General features: G+C 43.3%; 1 protein-coding gene across 1 annotated transcript in view; it reads right to left on the reverse strand.

Annotated features, from left to right (window-relative positions):
- LOC126210237 (collectin-10-like) overlaps positions 1-18,693 on the reverse strand; it is a 98,124-nt gene extending 79,431 nt beyond the window's left edge. The window contains exon 1 of the mRNA XM_049939424.1: positions 18,644-18,693. The gene's annotated coding sequence lies outside the window, so the exon portion shown is untranslated. The remainder of the gene's footprint in view (positions 1-18,643) is intronic.
- Positions 18,694-21,918: the final 3,225 nt, after the last annotated feature.

Raw genomic sequence — 21,918 nt, forward strand, 5'->3', positions numbered from 1 at the left:
AACCGGTCCTTTCTTCCTGTCAAGTTGTGCCACAAACTCCTCTTCTCCCCAATTCTATTCAATACTTCCTCATTAGTTATGTGATCTACCTATCTAATCTTCATCATTCTTCTGTAGCACCACATTTCGAAAGCTTCTATTCTCTTCTTGTCCAAACTATTTATCGTCCATTTTTCACTTCCATACACTCCATATAAATACTTTCAGAAACGACTTCCTGACAAATCTATACTCGATGTTAACAAATTTATCTTCTTCAGAAACGCTTTCCTTGCCATTGCCAGTCTACATTTTATATCCTCTCTACTTCGACCATCATCAGTTATTTGTCCACTCAAAAACTTTATTTCTTTGTAAAGCAAAGAAAGAGATAATTTTTCAATATAGAACTTCACTCATCAGAATACTAATTACATTTGATGTTATAATGTATCCAAAGTCACTGTCAGCATCCAAATCCATGCCAAAATATGTGTTACTTTTACTTACACAGATTTTTGTGAACCAAGTATGCTTTACATTTTTGTATTTTAAGAGAGTGCATTGCACCAGGAGCATCTCATGGTCAGTAGTTAGTTGTAGCTCATCAAATGCGAGGCGCTTTCACGACAAGAGCAGCGTCACGACGTTTCCATTGTGCAAGAGGTAAGCCAAAATTAAATAATAAGAAAAGGGAACATTGAGGTTTTCCAGGGCCAATTTAACCGTTTAAGAGTTTAATAGTTCATAGTGTTGAATTCAGACAGTATTCTTGCCATTACAAATATTTAAACAGACCGGTAACCAGACAGGTACTTTCAAGTTACTTTCTCGCAGTCAGCTTTTGCAACACATGCTCGCAGTCGACTTCTTACGATTAAAGTTTACGAATTCCTATGTTGGAAGTTTACGTAAGCTCACAGATGGCTTACATTGTTAGCAAGAAAAATTTTTAATGGATAACAAGAACGGTGTTATTTATATTAAGATAACATTTCCGGACACGGGTTCCTATTCAAAATATGTGCTCACTTCCCTCTACACGTCCTAAAAGTTTGTGACGGGAATTTCGGAACAGCCTGTATAGCTTCTCTCAACAACACAGGAAAATTGTAGTTAATACTTTTTTTCAAGGCACTGTCCGCCAGGAAACAATTAAGATTCGCTGAAGCGAGTATTGCTTCTTTCTGCTTAAGAGGCGGTGAAGCCATAGGGCGGCTGTGTGGAAAGGGGTGGTGCTGCAAGGAAATCTCTGCAGACTGGTCACCGATTGGGACAAACCTCGGTCGCCCAGAGCGTTTAATACGTCTTTGGTGTATTTCAATGATGGAGACGAGCGGCGCTTCTACGAAGCCCTGACGTAAGCGGTGACGTCGACACGGGCTCGCAGTGGTTTTTCCTCGTTTACGGCTCCGCTGTGCGGCTATTCCCCCCGTGAGAAGTAAACCGCGGGTCTTTGGCAGTGGGAGACCAAGGCTTTACCGCAAACCGCTTCTGCTGACCGCTTAACGACAAACAGCTACTGACACTAACGTTCGCCAGTGACTTCCTACATCTACATCTACCTCCACACTCCGCAAGCCACCTGACGGTGTGTGGCGGAGGGTACCCTGAGTAACTCTATCGGTTCTCCCTTCTATTCCAGTCTCGTATTGTTCCATCAGAATTTCTAAAATCATTGGGGGAAGTGGCAACAAAACGACTATTCACGTTCGTGTGTAGAATATATGAGTCTGGCGGTATACCATCTGACTTTCGGAAAAGCATCATCCACACAATTCCGAAGATGGCAAGAGCTGACAAGTGCGAGAATTATCGCACAATCGGCTTAACAGCTCATGCATCGAAGCTGCTTACAAGAATAATATACAGAAGAATGGAAAAGAAAATTGAGAATGCGCTAGGTGACGATCAGTTTGGCTTCAGGAAAAGTAAAGGGACGAGAGAGGCAATTCTGACGTTACGGCTAATAATGGAAGCAAGGCTAAAGAAAAATCAAGACACTTTCATAGGATTTGTCGACCTGGAAAAAGCGTTCGACAGTATAAAATGGTGCAAGCTGTTCGAGATTCTGAAAAAAAGTAGGGGTAAGCTATAGGTAGAGACGGGTCATATACAATATGTACAACAACCAAGAGGGAATAATAAGAGTGGACGATCAAGAACGAAGTGCTCGTATTAAGAAGGGTGTAAGACAAGGCTGTAGCCTTTCGCCCCTACTCTTCAATCTGTACATCGAGGAAGCAATGATGGAAATAAAAGAAAGGTTCAGGAGTGGAATTAAAATACAAGGTGAAAGGATATCAATGATACGATTCGCTGATGACATTGCTATCCTGAGTGAAAGTGAAGAAGAATTAAATGATCTGCTGAACGGAATGAACAGTCTAATGAGTACACAGTATGGTTTGAGAGTAAATCGGAGAAAGACGAAGGTAATGAGAAGTAGTAGAAATGAGAACAGCGAGAAACTTAACATCAGGATTGATGGTCACGAAGTCAATGAAGTTAAGGAATTCTGCTACCTAGGCAGTAAAATAACCAATGACGGACGGAGCAAGGAGGACATCAAAAGCAGACTCGCTATGGCAAAAAAGGCATTTCTGGCCAAGAGAAGTCTACTAATATCAAACACCGGCCTTAATTTGAGGAAGAAATTTCTGAGGATGTACGTCTGGAGTACAGCATGGTATGGTAGTGAAACATGGACTGTGGGAAAACGGGAACAGAAGAGACTCGAAGCATTTGAGATGTGGTGTTGAAAATTAGGTGGACTGATAAGGTAAGGAATGAGGAGGTTCTACGCAGAATCGGAGATGAAAGGAATATGTGGAAAACACTGATAAGGAGAAGGGACAGGATGATAGGACATCTGCTAAGACATGAGGGAATGACTTCCATGGTACTAGAGGGAGCTGTAGAGGGCAAAAACTGTAGAGGAAGACAGAGTTTGGAATATGTCAAGCAAATAATTGAGGACGTAGGTTGCAAGTGCTACTCTGAGATGAAGAGGTTAGCACAGGAAAGGAATTCGTGGCGGGCCGCATCAAACCAGTCATTAGACTGATGACCAAAAAAAAATTGTTCGTGGAAAGAAGGATTGTCGGTATGCTTCTGTGTGGGCTCTAATCTCTCTGATTTTATCCTCATGGTCTCTTCGCGAGATATACGTAGGAGGGAGCAATATACTGCTTGACTCTTCGGTGAAGGTATGTTCTCGAAACTTTAACGAAAGCCCGTACCGAGCTACTGAGAGTCTCTCCTGCAGAGTCTTCCACTGGAGTTTATCTATCATCTCCGTAACGCTTTCGCGATTACTAATTGATCCTGTAACGAAGCGCGCTGCTCTCCGTTGGATCTTATCTCTTCTATCAACCCTATCTGGTACGGATCCCACAGTGCTGAGCAGTATTCAAGCAGTGGGCGAACAAGCGTACTGTAACCTACTTCCTTCGTTTTCGGATTGCATTTCCTTAGGATTCTTCCAATGAATCTCAGTCTGGCATCTGCTTTACCGACGATCAACTTTACGTGATCATTCCATTTTAAATCACTCCTAATGCGTACTCCCAGATAATTTATGGAATTCTTCCAGTTGCTGACCTGCTATTTTGTAGCTAAATGATAAGGGATCTATCTTTCTATGTATTCGCAGCACATTACACTTGTCTACATTGAGATTGAATTGCCATTCCCTGCACCATGCGTCAATTCGCTGGAGGTCCTCCTGCATTTCAGTACACTTTTCCATCTCGATACACCACAGCATCATCTGCAAAAAGCCTCAGTGAACTTACGATGTCATCTACAAGGCCATTTATGTATATTGTGAATAGCAACGGTCCTATGACACTCCCCTGTACTTCGGAAGACTTCTCTCCATTGAGAATGACATGCTGCGTTCTGTTATCTAGGAACTCTTCAATCCAATCACACAATTGGTCTGATAGTCTATATGCTCTTACTTTGTTCATTAAACGACTGTGGGGAACTGTATCGAACGCCTTCCGGAAGTCAAGAAACACGGCATCTACCTGGGAACCCGTGTCTATGGCTCTCTGAGTCTCGTGGACGAATAGCGCGAGCTGGGTTTCAGACGAGCGTCTTTTTCGAAACCCATGCTGATTCCTACATAGTAGATTTCTAGTCTCCAGAAAAGTCATTATACTCGAACATAATATGTGTTCCAAAATTCTACAACTGATCGACGTTAGAGATATAGGTCTATAGTTCTGCACATCTGTTCGACGTCCCTTCTTGAAAACGGGGATGACCTGTGCCCTTTTCCAATCCTTTGGAACGCTACGCTCTTCTAGAGACTTACGGTACACCGCTGCAAGAAGGGGGGCAAGTTCCTTTGCGTACTCTGTCTAAAATCGAACTGGTATCCCATCAGGTCCAGCGGCCTTTCCTCTTTCGAGCGATTTTAATTGTTTCTCTATCCCTCTGTCGTCTATTTCGATATCTACCATTTTGTCATCCGTGCGACAATCTAGAGAAGGAACTACAGTGCAGTCTTCCTCTGTGAAACAGCTTTGGAAAAAGACATTTAGTATTTCGGCCTTTAGTCCGTCATCCTCTGTCTCAGTACCATTTTGGTCACAGAGTGTCTGGACATTTTGTTTTGATCCACCTACCGCTTTGACATAAGACCAAAATTTCTTAGGATTTTCTGCCAAGTCCGTACATAGAACTTTACTTTCGAATTCATTGAACGCCTCCCGCATAGCCCTCCTCACACTACATTTCGCTTCGCGTAATTTTTGTTTGTCTGAAAGGCTTTTGCTGTGTTTATGTTTGCTGTGAAGTTACCTTTGCTTCCGCAGCAGTTTTCTAACTCGGTTGTTGTACCACGGTGGCTCTTTTCCATCTCTTACGATCTTGCTTGGCACATACTCATCTAACGCATATTGTACGATGGTTTTGAACTTTGTCCACTGATCCTCAACACTATCTGTACTTGAGACAAAACTTTTGTGTTGAGCCGTCAGGTACTCTGTAATCTGCTTTTTGTCACTTTTGCTAAACAGAAAAATCTTCCTAGCTTTTTTAATATTTCTATTTACCGCTGAATTCATCGATGCAGTAACTGCTTTATGATCGCTGATTCCCTGTTCTGCGTTAATGCAGGGTCTGTTTGTCACCAGAAAGTCTAATATGTTATCGCCACGAGTCGGTTCTCTGTTTAACTGCTCAAGGTAGTTTTCAGATAAAGCACTTAAAAAAATTTCACTGGATTCTTTGTCCCTGCCACCCGTTATGAACGTTTGAGTCCCCCAGTCTATATCCGGCAAATTAAAATCTCCACCCAGAACTATAACATGGTGGGGAAATCTACTCGAAATATTTTCCAAATTATCCTTCAGGTGCTCAGCCACAACAGCTGCTGAGCCAGGGGGCCTATAGAGACATCCAGTTACTATGTCTGAGCCTGCTTTAACCGTGACCTTCACCCAAATTATTTCACATTTCGTACTCTCAGTTTTGTGAATGCATGTAGTAACAACTCTGCGAACGGCAGTGTGTATTTTCAGTAATGTATAACATAAGATACCTGTTGTGCCCACAGACGAAGGTATCTACATCTGTATTATTACCCTGCAATTCACAATTAAGTGCCTGGGAGAGGGTTCATCGAACCACCCTCAAGCTATTTCTCTAACGTTCCACTCTCCATCAGCACGCAGGAAAAACGCGCGCAAAAATTTTTTCCGTGCGAGCTCTGATTTCTCTTATACTATTAAGATGATCATTTCTCCAGGTGTAGGTGGGACCCAACAAAATATTTTCACGCTCTGAAGACAAAGTTGGGGATTGAAATTTCATGAGAAGGTTTCACCGCAGCGAAGAACGCCTTCGTTTTAATGATTGACACCCCAATTCGTGCATCATATCCTTGGCACTCTCTAAAATTAGCGATAATACAAATGAGCTGCCCTTCTTTGAACTTTTACGATTCATCCGTCAATCCTATCTATTCCCGATCCCACATTGCGCAGCAATACTTCAGAAGAGGACGGACAAGCTTAGTGTAAGTTGTCTCCTTACTAGACCTGTTACATTTTCTAAGACAATATTTTGCAAAAAACAGACATAATGTCTTATGGGATAACAGCAATCAGTGATTTTATAATGTTACTTAAAATCCGTCTTGATTGCAAATTTTTTTATTATTCATATGACCGGTTTCGGTTCATTCAGAACCATCTTCAGATCTGTAAAAATAATGATACTAATTTACTATTTCACGGAAGCAAATCTTTTTCATCCTATCTAATCAACATCAAATATACCAGAACGTACCTGATATTTCAGTTACATGAGTAACCCGTCCAAATCCAGCAACTTTCACATGCTACGTCACATAAAATTGTTCGGCAGAGTGCACGTCATTTATATTAATTATAACACTGTTACCGACAGGTGGCGTCTGGTACATTTGTTACATTCCTTTTGCACATACTGTTTTCAATAGATCTTCTTTTTTTATATTAAAAATACTTAATTAAAATATGTAGATGTCAAGGTTAAAATCTGTACTTGTCAAAATTAAAAAACAGTAAAATTATCATTTTTATACGATATAAAAAGCATAGGGCGATTTATGTATCTATGGTGCTGGTGTGGTTTTCCTCTACGGTCTGCTTCCGTGGTTCCCGCCATTTCGGTGTTGTGCCGCGGTCCGATCAGTCGTCTGACGTCCATCGCCGCGGGCAAGAGGGCCGCACAGGAGGGCCCCGTCAACGATGCCAGGCGCTGCACGCGTCTTCCGGCTTCTCCACCGCGCACCATCTCTCATCCCTCGGCCTGGATCTCCACGCGCAACAGTTGTCATCTTAGTAGGTCGTCATAAATGCTAAAATAGGCGTTATGATTGAATTCGCTTTGTTCGTTGAGGATTAATTCCGGTTCTTTATTTTTGTGGGTGTATATTTCAATCTCTTCCAAAATGTTAAGAAACCGTCCCTTATGAGCTCTATGCAGGATGTCTAAATTGCGTTCAATGTTCGTGACTGAGTGCTTTGTCGCAGCCATATGCGCCCCAAAAGCTGTTTTGTTTTGAGAGTAGGTGTGCTCCCTGAATCTGGTTTCAAAGTTTATTATACAAAGGAGATAAAAATGATATCGAAGACTTAGCACAAAAAATGAGCTCTCAACACCCAAAAATTAGATTCACCATGGAATTTGAAGAAAACAACCGTATAGATTACTTAGATTTAACACTAATAAAGAAAGATGGGAAGCATGAATTTAGCATATTCAGAAAACCTACGGGTACAGATCTAGTTATCAGTGAGCGCTCTTGTCACCCACCGCGATACAAATGGGCATATTTTACTTCGATGGTATACAGGCTACTAAGATGGCCACTAAGCCAACAGGAAGTAGAAAAGGAGTTAAGTACTTTAAAACAAGTGGCCGTAGCGAACGGATATACGTGTAAGCAGGTGATGAACATTTATAGGAAAATAAAGAAGAGGCAAATGGAACAAATAGAAGGAAGTCAAGTTGTTGTGACTTGGCAAGACAGCCAAGCCACTACGAGGTGAAGCCGAAAGGCACGCGTTTAAGGTCACGCAGGCTGGCGTGAGGTCTGGAACAGTTAAAGGATTTGAGTCTAGCAAATAAAGTAGGTAGCTGCTGGAATACTTAACTTTAATCCATAATTGGTGAACATCGGTCTGACGGTACATGCATCACAAGATAAATAGCAAATGATAATGGCGCCTTGCTAGGTCGTAGCAAATGACGTAGCTGAAGGCTATGCTAACTATCGTCTCGGCAAATGAGAGCGTAATTTGTCAGTGAACCATCGCTACCAAAGTCGGCTGTACAACTGGGGCGAGTGCTAGGAAGTCTCTCTAGACCTGCCGTGTGGCGGCGCTCGGTCTGCAATCCCTGATAGTGGCGACACACTGGTCCGACGTATATTAACGGACCGCGGTCGATTTAAAGGCTACCACCTAGCAAGCGTGGTGTCTGGCGGTGACACCACACAAGTAGCAGTTAAGAGGAACAACAAGAAAAAATATGTAGCTCTCACTTACAATGGAAGAATTACAGACAAAATTGAAAGATGCTTTCGTAAATCCGACGTTAAAATAGGGTTCCGAACAAATAACACGTTAAAATTGAAGCTCCGGCATAGAATATGTAATAGTAGGAATAAATTTCAGGATTCAGGTGTATATAAGATCAAATGTAATGACTGCTGTAAACAATATATAGGGCAGACTGGTAGGAACTTTGAAACCAGATTCAGGGAGCACACCTACTCTCAAAACAAAACAGCTTTTGGGTCGCATATGGCTGCGACAAAGCACTCAGTCACGAACATTGAACGCAATTCAGACATCCTGCATAGAGCTCATAAGGGACGGTTTCTTAACATTTTGGAAGAGATTGAAATATACACCCACAAAAATAAAGATCCGGATTTGATCCTCAACGAGCAAAGTGAATTCAATCATAACGCCTATTTTAGCATTTATGACGACCTACTAAGATGACAACTGTTGCGTGTGGAGATCCAGGCCGAGGGATGAGAGATGGTGCGCGGTGGAGAAGCCGGAAGACGCGGGCAGCGCCTGGCGTCGTTGACGGGGCCCTCCTGTGCGGCCCTCTTGCCCACGGCGATGGACATGAGACGACTGAGCGGACCGCGGCACAACACCGAAATGGCGGGAACCACGGAAGCAGACCGTAGAGGAAAACAAGTTCACACCAGCACCATATATAAATCGCCCTATGCTTTTTAGATCGTATAAAAATGATAATTTTACTGTTTTTTAATTTTGACAAGTACAGATTTTAACCTTGACATCTACATATGTTAATTAAGTATTTTTATTATAAAAAAAAGATCTATTGAATACAGTATGTGCAAAAGGAATGTAACAAATGTACCAGACGCCACCTGTCGGTAATAGTGTTATAATTAATAAAAATGACGTGCACTCTGCCAACCAATTTTATGTGACGTAGCATGTGAAAGTTGCTGGATTTGGACGGGTTACTCCTGTAACTGAAATATCAGGTACGTTCTGGTACATTTGATGTTGATTAGATAGGATGAAAAAGATTTGCTTCCGTGAAATAGTAAATTAGTATCATTATTTTTACAGATCTGAAGATGGTTCTGAATGAACCGAAACCGGTCATATGAATAATAAAAAAAATTGCAATCAAGACGGATTTTAAGTAACATTCTAAGACAATATTCTACCAATAAATGGCTATCTTTGCTTCGCATTGGCCGCAACATTTTCTGTATAATCGTGCCAATTTAAGTTATTCGTCACTATAATCCCTAAGGATTTTGTTAAATTTGCAGCCTTTTGATTTGTGTGATTTATCGTGTAACCGAAATTTAGCGGATTCCTTTCAGTACTCATTTGGATGACTTTCCACTTTTCATTATTTACATTCAATTGCTACTTTTCTCACCTTGTGGATATCTTGTCTAAATCATTTTGCAGCCGACCTCTGTGGCCGAGCGGTTCTAGGCGCTTCCGCCCGGAACGCGCTGCTGCTAAGGTCGCAGGTTCGAATCCTGCCGCGGGCATGGATGTGCGTGATGTCCTTAAGTTAGTTGGGTTTAAGTAGTTCTAAGTCTAGGGGACTGATGACCTCAGATGTTAAGTCCCATAGTGCTTACAACCATTTTTTTTCATATTGCAAATCGTTTAGATGAACTGACGGAATTATAAGACGATAAGTGACAACGTCATCTCCAAAGAATCGAAGGAGGCTGCTCAGATTGTCTCCTAAATCGATTATGTATGGCCTATAACACTTCCTTCCGAAACGCAAGACATTACTTCTGTTTCACTCCATGATTTACCACCAGTTCCTACGAGCTGTGACCTCTGTGACAGGAAATCACGAATCCAGTCGCATAAATGAGACGATATTCCATAAGCAGGCAATTTGTTTACAAGCCACTCGTGAGGTACGGTGCCAAAATTCTCCTGAAAATACGGAATATGTGGTGTCACCACCAGACACCACACTTGCTAGGTGGTAGCCTTTAAATCGGCCGCGGTCCATTAGTATACGTCGGACCCGCGTGTCGCCACTGTCAGTGATTGCAGACCGAGCGCCACCACACGGCAGGTCTAGAGAGACTTATTAGCACTCGCCCAGTTGTACAGCCGACTTTGCTAGGAAAGGTTCACTGACAATTACGCTCTCATTTGCCGAGACGATAGTTAGCATAGCCTTCAGCTGTCATTTGCTACGACCTAGCAAGGCGCCATTACCAGTATGTATTGAAATGGAAATTATGTACAGTCAAGAGAGATGTACACCGATTGTGGGTTAAAGTTAAGTATTCTACTAGTACCTCCTGTTTTGCTAGTCTTATTTCTCTGACCTGTTCCAGACCTCACGCAAGTCTGCGTGTAAATAAACGCGTGCATTTCGGCCTCCTCTAGCAACACGGTGTTGGCTCTTCTGCCAACACTTCAGAATAAATTTGAAATGCTAAGTCGATAGCACTTAACAGAGGTAGTTGTGATTCACAAGAACGATATTTTCTGAATCCGTAGTTTTCTTCGAGGTGATTCATAATATTCGATCACAGTATATTTTGCACACTCCCACTGAAAATCGATGTTAGTGATATGGGTTTGTAATTCAGCGGATTATTACTGCTTTCTTTCTTGGGTATTGATGTGATCTGTGCAACAATGCAGTACGAATCTTTCTACGAGCGAGCGGTTGTGTATGATTGCTAAGTATGGAGCTATTATATAGGCATATTCTGAAAGGAACATGACTGATATACACACATCAAAAAAGTTTTGCATCACCCCAGTTCCAAGAACTCCTGAAGATAGACGTTGACTGGGGATTTATCGCAGACACAATCCCTTTACTGTTCAGATGAGTCACTAAACCCGCCAAAAGGTGTAAACAACCAAGCATGAGCAGCGCCTATTAGACGGATAGGTCGGACAGCTGATCAGTTGCAGTCATTCCACCAGGAAGGAGGTATACGACTCGTGTTGTCTGTAGTTCAACCATGTCTAGACTGTCAATACCGCGGTTCGATCGCGTCCGCATTGTTACTTCGTGCCAGAAGGGCTCTCTACAAGGGAAGTCTCGGAGTGTGGTGTTTTTCGGACATGGAGGAGATACAGAGAGACAGGAACTGTCGATGACATGCCTCGCTCAGTCCGCCCAACGGCTACTACTGCAGTGGATGACCGCTACCTATGGATTATGGCTCGGTGGAACCCTGACAGCAACGCCACCATTTTGAATAATGCTTTTCGTGCAGCCACAGGACATCGTGTTACAACTCAAACTGTGGCCAGTAGGCTGCATGATGCGCAGCTTCACTCCCGACGTCCATGGCGAGGTCCATCTTTGCAACCACGATAGCATGCAGCGTGGTATAGATGGGCCCAACAACATGCCGAATGGACCGCTCAGGACTGGCTCCACGTTCTCTTCACCGATGAGTGTCGCATATGCCTTCAACCAGACAATCGTCGGAGACGAATTGGAGGCAACCCGATCAGGCTGAACGCCTTAGACACACTGTGCAGCGGGTGCGGCAAGGTAGAGATTTCGTGATGTTTGGGAGTAGCATTCTATGGGGCTGACGTACGCCTCTGGTGGTCATGGAATTTCCGTAACGACTGTACGATACGTGAATACCATCCTCCAACCAAATCGGCAACATTTTGGCGAGGCATTCGTCTTCATGGACGACAATTCACGCCCCCATCGTGCAGGATAACGACATCGCTCGACTAGAGTTGCCAGCATGTTCTCCAGACATGAAGCCTATCGAACATGCCTGGGATAGATTGAAGAGGACTGTTTATGGACGACGGACACACCAACCACTATGAGGGATCTACGCCGAATCGCTGTTGAGGAGTGGGACAATCTGGACCAATAGTGCCTTGATGAACTTGTGGATAGTATGCCACGACGAATACAGGCATGCATCAATGCAAGAGGACATGCTACTGGGTATTAGAGGTACCGGTGTGTACAGCAATCTGGACCACCACCTCTGAAGGTCTCGCTGTATGGTGGCACAACGTGCAATGTGTGGTTTTCATGAGCAACAAAAAGCGCGGAAATGACGTTGATGTTGATCTCTGTTCCAATTTTCTGTACAGGTTCCGGAACTCTCGCAATCGGGGTGATGCAAAACTTGTTTTGATGTGTGTAGAATAGTGCTTCGAATGAATGACTCTTGCACTCCGTGATGTGTGTCCACATCGTATAACAATATTGAGGTGCTGCACAGAATTCCAAAGAGAAAATTTCACTCTGGAGGACGCTGAGAGGACGAGAAGGCCACGATCGTCAGTTACGGAGGAGAACATTATTGCTGTGAGAAAAATACTAGACGAAGACATTCGAGTGATCTATAAGCAGACAGAGGATACCTTAGGGCTAAATGCAGCAGCAATTCGATTCTCCATATTCATTTGCAACTAAAGAAACTTTGCCGCCCGGGATTAGCCGAGCGGTCTAAGGCGCTGCGGTCATGGACTGTGCGGCTGGTCCCGGCGGAGGTTCGAGTCCTCCCTCGGGTATGGGTGTGTGTGTTTGTCCTTAGAATAATTTAGGTTAAGTAGTGTGTAAGCTTAGGGACTGATGAGCTTTGCAGTTAAGTCTCATCATATAAAAAAAAAACTTTGTTGTCTCTGGGTGCTGCATAGACTGACGGAAGAGCGGATGACACGGTGTTGCATTGTCATGCTGGTAGACGCTATCACGGCTATGAGAAACAAACTGCATGATGTGGTCCCCAAGGGTAGATGCATTCTTGTGTTGGTCCATTCTGCTTTCCAGGGAATGCCACGGAAACATTTCCCAGACCATGACTCTCCATACCTCTACATCTCCGTGATTACTGTGATATTCACAGTAAAGTGCTTGTCAGAGGGTTCAATGAACCACCTTCAAGCTGTCTAAATGGCTCTGAGCACTATGGGACTTAACTTCTGAGGTCATCAGTCCCCTAGAACTCAGAGCTACTTAAACCTAACTAACCTAAGGACATCACACACATCCATGCCCGAGGCAGGATTCGAACCTGCGACCGTAGCGGTCGCGCGGTTCCAGACTGAAGCGCCTAGAACCGTTCGGCCACCCCCGGCCGGCTTCAAGCTGTCTCTCTACCGTTCAACTCCCAATGGCGCGCAGGAAAAGGCACTTAAATTTTTCTGTGCGAGTCCTGATTTCTCTTCTTTTATCATGATCATTGCTCCCTATGTAGGTGGGTGCCAACTGAATGTTTTCGCAACCGGAGGAGAAAACTGGTGACTGAATTTTTATGAGAAGATCCCGTCGCAACGAAAAATACTTTTGTTTTAATGATTGCCACTCCAATTCACGTACCATGTCTGTAGCACTATCTCCCCTATTCCGCGATAGTACAAAACGAGCCGCCCTTTTTTGAACTTTTTCAATGCCATCCGTCAGTCCCACCTGACGCGGATCCCACACCGCACAGCAGTACTCCAGAACAGGTCGAACAAATGTGGTGTAAACAGTCTTATTAGTAGACCTGTTGCACCTTCCAAGTGTTCTGCCAATGAATCGCAGTCTTTGGTTTGCTCTACCCACAATTTCATCTATGTGATCGTTCCAATTTAGGTTATTTGTAATAGTAACTCCTAAGTATTTAGCTTAATTTACAGCCTTCAGATTTGAGTGACTTATCGCGTAATCGAAACGTAGCGGATTTCTTTTAGTAGTCATGTGAATAACTACACACTTTTTCTTTATTCAGGGTCAACTGCATCTTTTAGCACCATACGGGTATCTTATCTAAATCACTTTGCAATTCCTTTTTGTCATCTGTTGACTTTACAAGACGGTAAACGACAGTGTCATTAGCAAACAATCTAATAGGAATACTCAGATTGTCTCCTATGTCGTTAATATAGATGAGGAACAATAGAGGGCTTATAACACTTCCTTGGGAAACGCCGGATATTACTTCAGTTTTACTCGATGACTTTCCGTTTATTACTATGAACAACTGAGACGATATCCATAGGTACGCAGTTTGGTTAGAAGACGGTTGTGAGGAACGATGTCGAAAGCCTTCTGTAAATCTAAAAATATGGAATCAGTTTTACGTCCCCTGTCGATAGCACTCATTACTCCATGAGTATAAAGAGCTAGTTGTGTTTCACAAGAACGATGTTTTCTGAATCCGTGCTATGTGTCAATAAATCGTTTTCTTCGAGGTAATTCATAATGTTCCAAAACCCTACTGCAAATCGACGTTAGTGATATGGGCCTGTAATTCAGCGGATTACTCCTATTTCCCTTTGTGGGTATTGGTGTGACTTGAGCAATTTTCCAGTCTTTAGGTACGGATCTTTCTGTGAGCGAGTGGTTGTATGTAATAGCTAAATATTGAGCTATTTTATCATCATACTCTGAGAGTAACGTGACTGGTATACAATCTGGACCGGAGGCCTTGCCTTTATTAAGTGATTGAAGCTGCTTTGCTACACCGAGGATATCTCAAAAATGGTTCAAATGGCTCTGAGCACCATGGGACTTAACATCTATGGTCATCAGTCCCCTAGAACTTAAAACTACTTAAACCTAACTAACCTAAGGATATCACACAACACCCAGTCATCACGAGGCAGAGAAAATCCCTGACCCCGCCGGGAATCGAACCCGGGAACACGGGCATGGGAAGCGAGAACACTACCGCACGACCACGAGCTGCGGACCCGAGTATATCTACTTCTATTTTTTTCATCTTGGCAGTTGTTCTTGACTGGAATTCAGGAATGTTTACTCCGTCTTCTTTGACGGAGTAGTTTCGGATAACCGTGTTTAATAAACCTGCTTTAGTGGCACTGTCATCAGTGACTTCACCGTTGTTATCGCGCAGTGAAGGTATTGATTGTGTCTTGCCACTGGTGTGCTCTATGTATAACCAGAATCTCTTTGGGTTTTCTGCCAGATTCCGAGACATAGTTTCGGTGTGGAAATTATTAAAAACATCTCGCATTGAAGTACGCGCTATATTTTGAACATCTGCAAAACTTTGCCAATCTTGGGGATTTTGCGTTCTTTTAAATTTGGCATGCTTTTGTCGTTGCTTCTGCAACAGCGACCTGACCCGTTTTGTGTACGAGGATCAGTACCATCACTTATTAATTTATGTGGTATATATCTCTCAGTTGCTGTCGATGCTATCTGTTTAAAATCATTCCACAACTTTTTTACGCTTACGTGATCAGATCGGGAGGAGCGGAGACTGTTTCTTAAAAAGGCGTCAAGAGCATTTTATCAGCTTTTTCAAACGCTTCCGATGAGTGTTGCGGGGTGTTTGCATTCAGACGTTTCACGCCGTACACGCCAATGCACATCTGATCGATGGAGCATAAAACGTGATTCAGCTGAAAAGGCCGCCCGTCACCTCTCGGTGGTCCGCCCCGATAGCTGAGTGGTCACCGGCACGGTAGCTCAGCGTGTTCGGCCAGAGGATTAGCTGTCCTCTGTAACAAAAAAAAACTGAGTTAATCGATCAACAACGAACTTAAACGGATGTCGTACGACGTCCGCACCGAGCAGATGCAACGACCAAAGCGAACAAAATGAGATTAAAAAAAAAAAAAAAAGTGGTCAGCGTGACGGATAGCCGCCCTACGGGCCGGGTTCGATTCCCGGCTGGGTCGGAGATTTTTTCCGCTCAGGGCATGGGTGTTGTGCTGTCATCATTTCATTCCCATCCGGCACGCAGGTCGCCCAATGTGGCGTCGAATGTAATAAGACCCGCACCAAGGCGGCCGGACCTACCACGCAAGGGGCCTCTCGGCCAACGACGCCAAACGGTCATTTCCATTTATGTCTCAGTGGTCGTCCATTTGCCGTACTGGCGTGCAAATTCCAGCCCTCATCGCCAATGAACAGCAGTCAGCAGGAGTGCATGAGCCGGATGCCTTGTGCGGAGTCGTATGCAGAGTAACATTCGCTTAACAGTTGTTGGTAGCCCGTTGGTTCATATGGGTGGTCAGTTGCTCAACAGTTGCACGTTTCTTTGCCTGTACACATTTCCGACACGCTCTACATACCCTCTGCCTCTAGCGTTGCCACCTGCAGTCTGTGAGTGGTTATTGCACGTTGATGTTGAACATAGGTGCTGGTCCCATTGATATGACTGGACAGTGTAGAAACTATTGGAAACTAAAACAAATTTCCTTTTTCGAGACAGGTAACACTGTTAATACATTAAAGAAACTCAGTTCACTTGCAACTATGAAATTTTCCAATGTAGCAGACCTTCAGTTTCACAGTGCAAGATGGTGCAGCGCGCTGTTCAGAAGAGATCTCCCACCCCCTCGTACTCTTATAGATTTATGGACAGTCCTCCAGTCCAGCACTACTTCAGACATTAGTCGAGTCCATGCACGTCGTGTTGCGCCACTTTTGCGCGTTTGCGGGGAGGCCGTACACGATATTAGGCAGGTGTACCAGTTTCTTTGGCTCCTCAGTGTATATTAAATAATACACAAGCTTCGACGTGTAATTTCATGCGTTTTATGCATACATATCTATTGAGGACCCACTAGATGAGTTTCTCCAGTGTCTACACAACGGATATTTTTTTCAGCACTGAAAAACACAGTTAAGCTTTTTGTGTATCTTCAAGTAATGCACTTAAACTGCGTCCGCAACTCGTGGTCGTGCGGTAGCGTTCTCGCTTCCCACGCCCAGGTTCCCGGGTTCGATTCCCGGCGGGGTCAGGGATTTTCTCTGCCTCGTGATGACTGGGTGTTGTGTGCTGTCCTTAGTTAGGTTTAAGTAGTTCTAAGTTCTAGGGGACTGATGACCACAGATGTTAAGTCCCATAGTGCTCAGAGCCATTTGAACCATTTGAACCACTTAAACTGCTACGATGACAGCTTTTAACTGGCTTTTACGTACTTCCCACTCTTATCATTTACATATCATCAGCCTTCAAGCGCGTAACAAAGTCCTTGTCAAGAACTGCAGGACAGAAATTTTTGGGTTATGAGGCGGCTTTAACGGGGAGAGAACGGAACTTTCTTTATTCGCACACATTTGCATTTATTTATCATCTCTTCCAAATCACGGTCTGAGTTCAGTGACGCACTGCTCAAATAGTCAGTTTGCGCACTGTACAGACGAGAACGTGGCACTTCTGTTGTACCGTCACACTTCACTACCCCACCGCTTGTTAGTTGCCGCAGAGGTGGTGGTTATCGCTGAAACAACCGGTTTTCCATTATATCACTTTTTTGCACCTCAGATTAATATTACTGTTAAAACCGCTCATAGCACTGATTTCTGAAATAACCGATTATCGGTTTTTTATTCTTTTAACTTTTGTAATCAACGTAGGAATCGAAGAACGGCTGAAAAATTTTAGCTCAGCTACAAGACACATATATGAATTAAATTAAATAGGAAAGTAAAAGAAAACTTAGTCCCTCCACCGTACGCTGCTTTCCTCGAGAAGCGATAAGTGGTTGAATATTAAAAAAAAAAAAAAAAAAAAACTGTATTCTTCAACTGATTCTATTTTTTAAACTGTCTTAAAAATCATCTTGTAATCGGTTATCAAACCACTATTTGGGCAATATGAATAGTCAGTGCTAAAGGATGAATACTGAGGTTGAAGATCTCTATTTTTCGTGTTAATTTGTCCATATCAAGGACTGTAATCAAATAAAGGCACACTATGTAGACACAGACAGCAGATTAGCTACTTTCTATTTTTATTGTCTACCGCGAATGAATTGTTGTTAAGTTTTTAATTTATTACTGTTACCATAATTTCCTTCCACTGATATTATTTCATATAAATGGCACACAAATCTTTAATGCTTTAAAGCAAATGAAGGATTGTACTTCACCGCTACATCGCTTCCTAAAAATATATCCAGACTAGGCTTGGTGTCGTTCTGCAGTATAACGGATGCCCGGCGACGACAGCGAGAAAGTATCGTATAGAACCAGGTGGGCGCAAATCTTGCACATGGCACGTACACGCAAACCTTAAGCCACTTCACAAGGGAACAGGAACATTGTTTCAGCAACACCGTAGCAATTCTTACGCCATCCATTAATTGCTTTTTTCTGTCGGCATTGCTATTAAAATAGCACATCGCTTTTCCCCATTTTCTATAACAAAGCAATTTTTCAAACTAGTGAATATTTTACGAATAAAAGTTACTCCTTTGTTAAAAAAGGTTCATTTAGAAACGAAAGATTTTAGCACTGCTGCTATAGCTAATTGATATATCGGTTTTTTAGTCAGTTATTAGTAAAAAATAAAAGAGCTCTTATAACTGGGAATAAATAAGTACCAAAAAATACCCTATTTCAGAACTAAAATAGCGATTTCCGTTCTAACCGGTCGGTTTTTCCCATCCCTGAGTTGTTACTTGTGACTAGTCACAGTGTAACAACAACGGTGCTGAATAACAGAAGGAACATTTTTACGGTGGTGGAGTGCGGAGGGATACAAGTTTTAAATTCGTAGGACGTGATTTGATACAGTGACAAATCGCATCTAAGAATACCAGTTACGGCAAAGTAGCATTCTCAGTAATCATCGATATCGGGAAGTCAGAGTTCAGCCACCCCTGCGACAGTGCGCTGTAGGCAGCTGCGGCGTCAGTCTTGTACTCACGTGCCAGCTCGTCCGCACTCCACCTGCGACTGACGTGCAACTCCTCGAGGTCGAACCGTACTGACGCACTCACATTACCCCCACCACCGAGTTTATCCCGTCCCTGTCCCTTCCGCAAGCGTCTAGGAAGTACCACGGTTCAGCGAAATTCTTATTCCCAACCGGTTCTGGTACGCCAGTTAAAAAAAAGAGAAAGATAGACCTTGCTGACCTTGTTGCATCTCAACGGTCACCGGCGCCTGCTCCGGCAGAGCGCGTCTTGAGGCCAAGGTCTTATCAGGTCACAGTTTCTAACGGCCTTACAAAAGTTGGCTAGGTGTCACGAAACCACTGTGGTAATAAAATTTATATAATCTGCAAGGGTGCTACAGGGGGAATGCTCGATAGCATGGCAGGAACGATCATTCGCAGTAAAACCGTCTAGGCTCTAAGATGGATATCCTGAGAGTTATGAGTGCTACTTCATCTTCGATACTGTGAAACATATCTCTTCTACTGCATTCTCTTTGCTTTCCATATTTTGGGAGAAGGTGGTATGGACCAAAACAAGCCATAATTGTCTAATAAACATGGTCTCTACAAAAGCCGTTCGTTAAGTAATGAATCACATCTTTTTTCTCGGCCAGTTCCGGTTGTAAAAATGCGTAATTTGTTGTGGGATATCGTTTAATATTCCCGCTTCAGCCTGTACAATTTCACGAAGTTTCCACAGGTGACAGTGCTATGGCGTCTGTAACAGAGGTGTGTTCCAAGCAGAGAGCTGTCATTGAGTTTCTTTTGTCTGAAACAGCATCACAGATACTCATAAGCGCTTGCAGAGTGTCTACGGAGATCTGGCACTGAACAAAAGCACGGTGAGACTTTGTGCGAGGCGTCTGTCATCATAGCAACAAAGTCCCGGGAACCTGCCCCATCGCCAGCATGCCAATGGGCTGCACTTAGCTCCAGTGTTGGAATGTGTGGACACACTCATTTTAGGTGATCGACGGATCACAATCAAACAGTTCACTGCACGACTGGACATCTTTGTTGGTAATACTGACACACTGGTCCACCAGTTGGCGTACTCAAAGGAGTGTGTATGCTGGGTTCTTTGTCGCCTAACAGAAGACCGTCAAGAGCAACGAATGACCATTTGTGTGGATTTTGACTACGAAACAAGAATCCATCACTTCAAACTGTAAACAAAACGGCAATCCATGGAGTGACGTCACACCATCTCTCCTCCGAAGAAAATGTTCAAAGCCGCACCCTCAGCCGATAAAGTTGTGGCGACGACACTGAAGGGGCTATTCTGATGTCCTCGCTCATGGTGCAACGATCAACTGTGAAGTGTGCTGTGCTGTCCTCAGGAAGTTGTAGAAACGACTACAGTGTGTTTGTCGCCACAAAAAGGTAAACGAGCTTCTGCTCCATGGCAACGCATGTTCTCATACAAGTGTGCACACCCGAGAGGAGCTCGTAAAACTTGATTGGGCTGTTCTTGCTCATTCGCCCTACAGCCCGGATCTCGCACCTTCCGACTTCCATCTGTATGGCCCAATGAGGCTTGCGCTACGCAGGGTGCAGCACGTGGATGATGGGAGTTCACTGGTGCGGCAAGATGTTGTCTCCAACCTCAACGACTAGACTGCTACCTTGCGGGGATACTGGCTGTCGCACTGGATGGAGATAATGTTGAAAAATAGGCTTTTGTAGCCAAAAGAGTGGGGAATAATGTGGTGTATTCGAATCCCGAATAAAACCAACAAGCTTTCAGAAGAAAATGCGTTGAATTACTTATTGAATGCTCCTCGTAAAACGTGGGACTTAAGAGCTATGAGCACTTATTCAGTAGAAGAGATTTTTTTCACAGTTTCGGAGATGAAGAAATGTTCGTTGCTCTTGGGGTATGCACATTAGAGCCAGTGTTAAATGGACTTTTTTGCTTCGAATGATCGTTTCTGTCATATCCATGGATATTAACCATTCCTGCTGTGACGACCCGTATTGCAAAGAGTCTAACACTGTTCATGCTGCACGATCCGTGGACCACCAAAATTTTGATCTGTCTCACGTAATTATTGACAAATTTAAAACGTTGCCATACTCATTAAGAGGTATAATCTTATGTTAAAATTTTAACACAGTAAGGCAGGTACTGCAGTTAGAAACTATGTATACGATGTGAAGCAGCTAAGACATCCAGAATTAATAAATATGTTGGAGCGTGGTTTTAGACAATTTATAGCGGACAATATGGCGAAATTGCTGGCGTGTTCAAGTACATGGTATTGTTTACAGTCAGCGAGTCACGACACTGACTCCCTTTTTTTTTCTCTCTAATGGAACTATATACTTTTTTTGTGAGTTTTGAAAGAGGCCTCTAAGATAACTTCAAGGACATAACATGTATACGACTTGATCTAATAGTACCAAGGTAACAGCGCCGCAAACCAGTGTCCCACCGTCTGGAGAAGGGTTTCCACAAAACGTCTGCCCTTCTAAGCAAAAACTTAGGTTTCGTTCTCGTGTTTACCTGTGCATTTGAAGCCGATGTCTGTGTTCTGGTGTTGTGATAATCAGATAACTTGCAGTGCATACGACAGTCGAATAAGTGAATGTTGCTTACGGCGGATGTATCCAAACTTCTAGAACGTGGGTGCGGTTGTCCAGACCGTGCCCAATATTCACGATCTGCCTTTACAAGCATTATAAACAAAGGTCTAGAAACTGGAAATGTGGGGAATAAAATACGCCGACGAAAAAAAAGAGCAACTGATGAAAGGAATGAAACTAATATTTTAGCTGCAGTAGCACACAAATCAAATGTCACTAAGAGGCGTCTCGGAAGTACAAGAAGGATCAGTCAAACGAGTCCTCTGCGAACATTCCATTACATTTCATGCTCTTCGCATTTCGCTGCATCTACAGGTTCATGGGAATGACTTGCAAAATTGGTTACAGTTCTCCGAATGTTATGTACAAAAAGTGCAACAATATATGTGCAAAATTTTATTCGAGGTAGAAGCGTCGTTTACAAACCGGAGGCAAGTCAATCTTCGCAATTTGATCTAATAGTCAGCTGAAAATCCACGCTGACTCAAAGAAGTGTATAAAAACAACGCTCTTATCAACGTTTTGTGCGTGTTTTTCAAGACGCCCGATATCGGTACCTGTTTTATTGATGGGAATTTAAATACAGTCAAGTATCTCGAGTCCCTAAGATATGGTTCAACCGCAGTTGTTGCAAGACATCCCACTGGACATAACGCAATCGTTGTGGTAGCGTCCAT

The sequence above is a fragment of the Schistocerca nitens genome, chromosome 10 (assembly GCF_023898315.1).
Source record: "Schistocerca nitens isolate TAMUIC-IGC-003100 chromosome 10, iqSchNite1.1, whole genome shotgun sequence".
NCBI lineage: Eukaryota > Metazoa > Arthropoda > Insecta > Orthoptera > Acrididae > Schistocerca > Schistocerca nitens.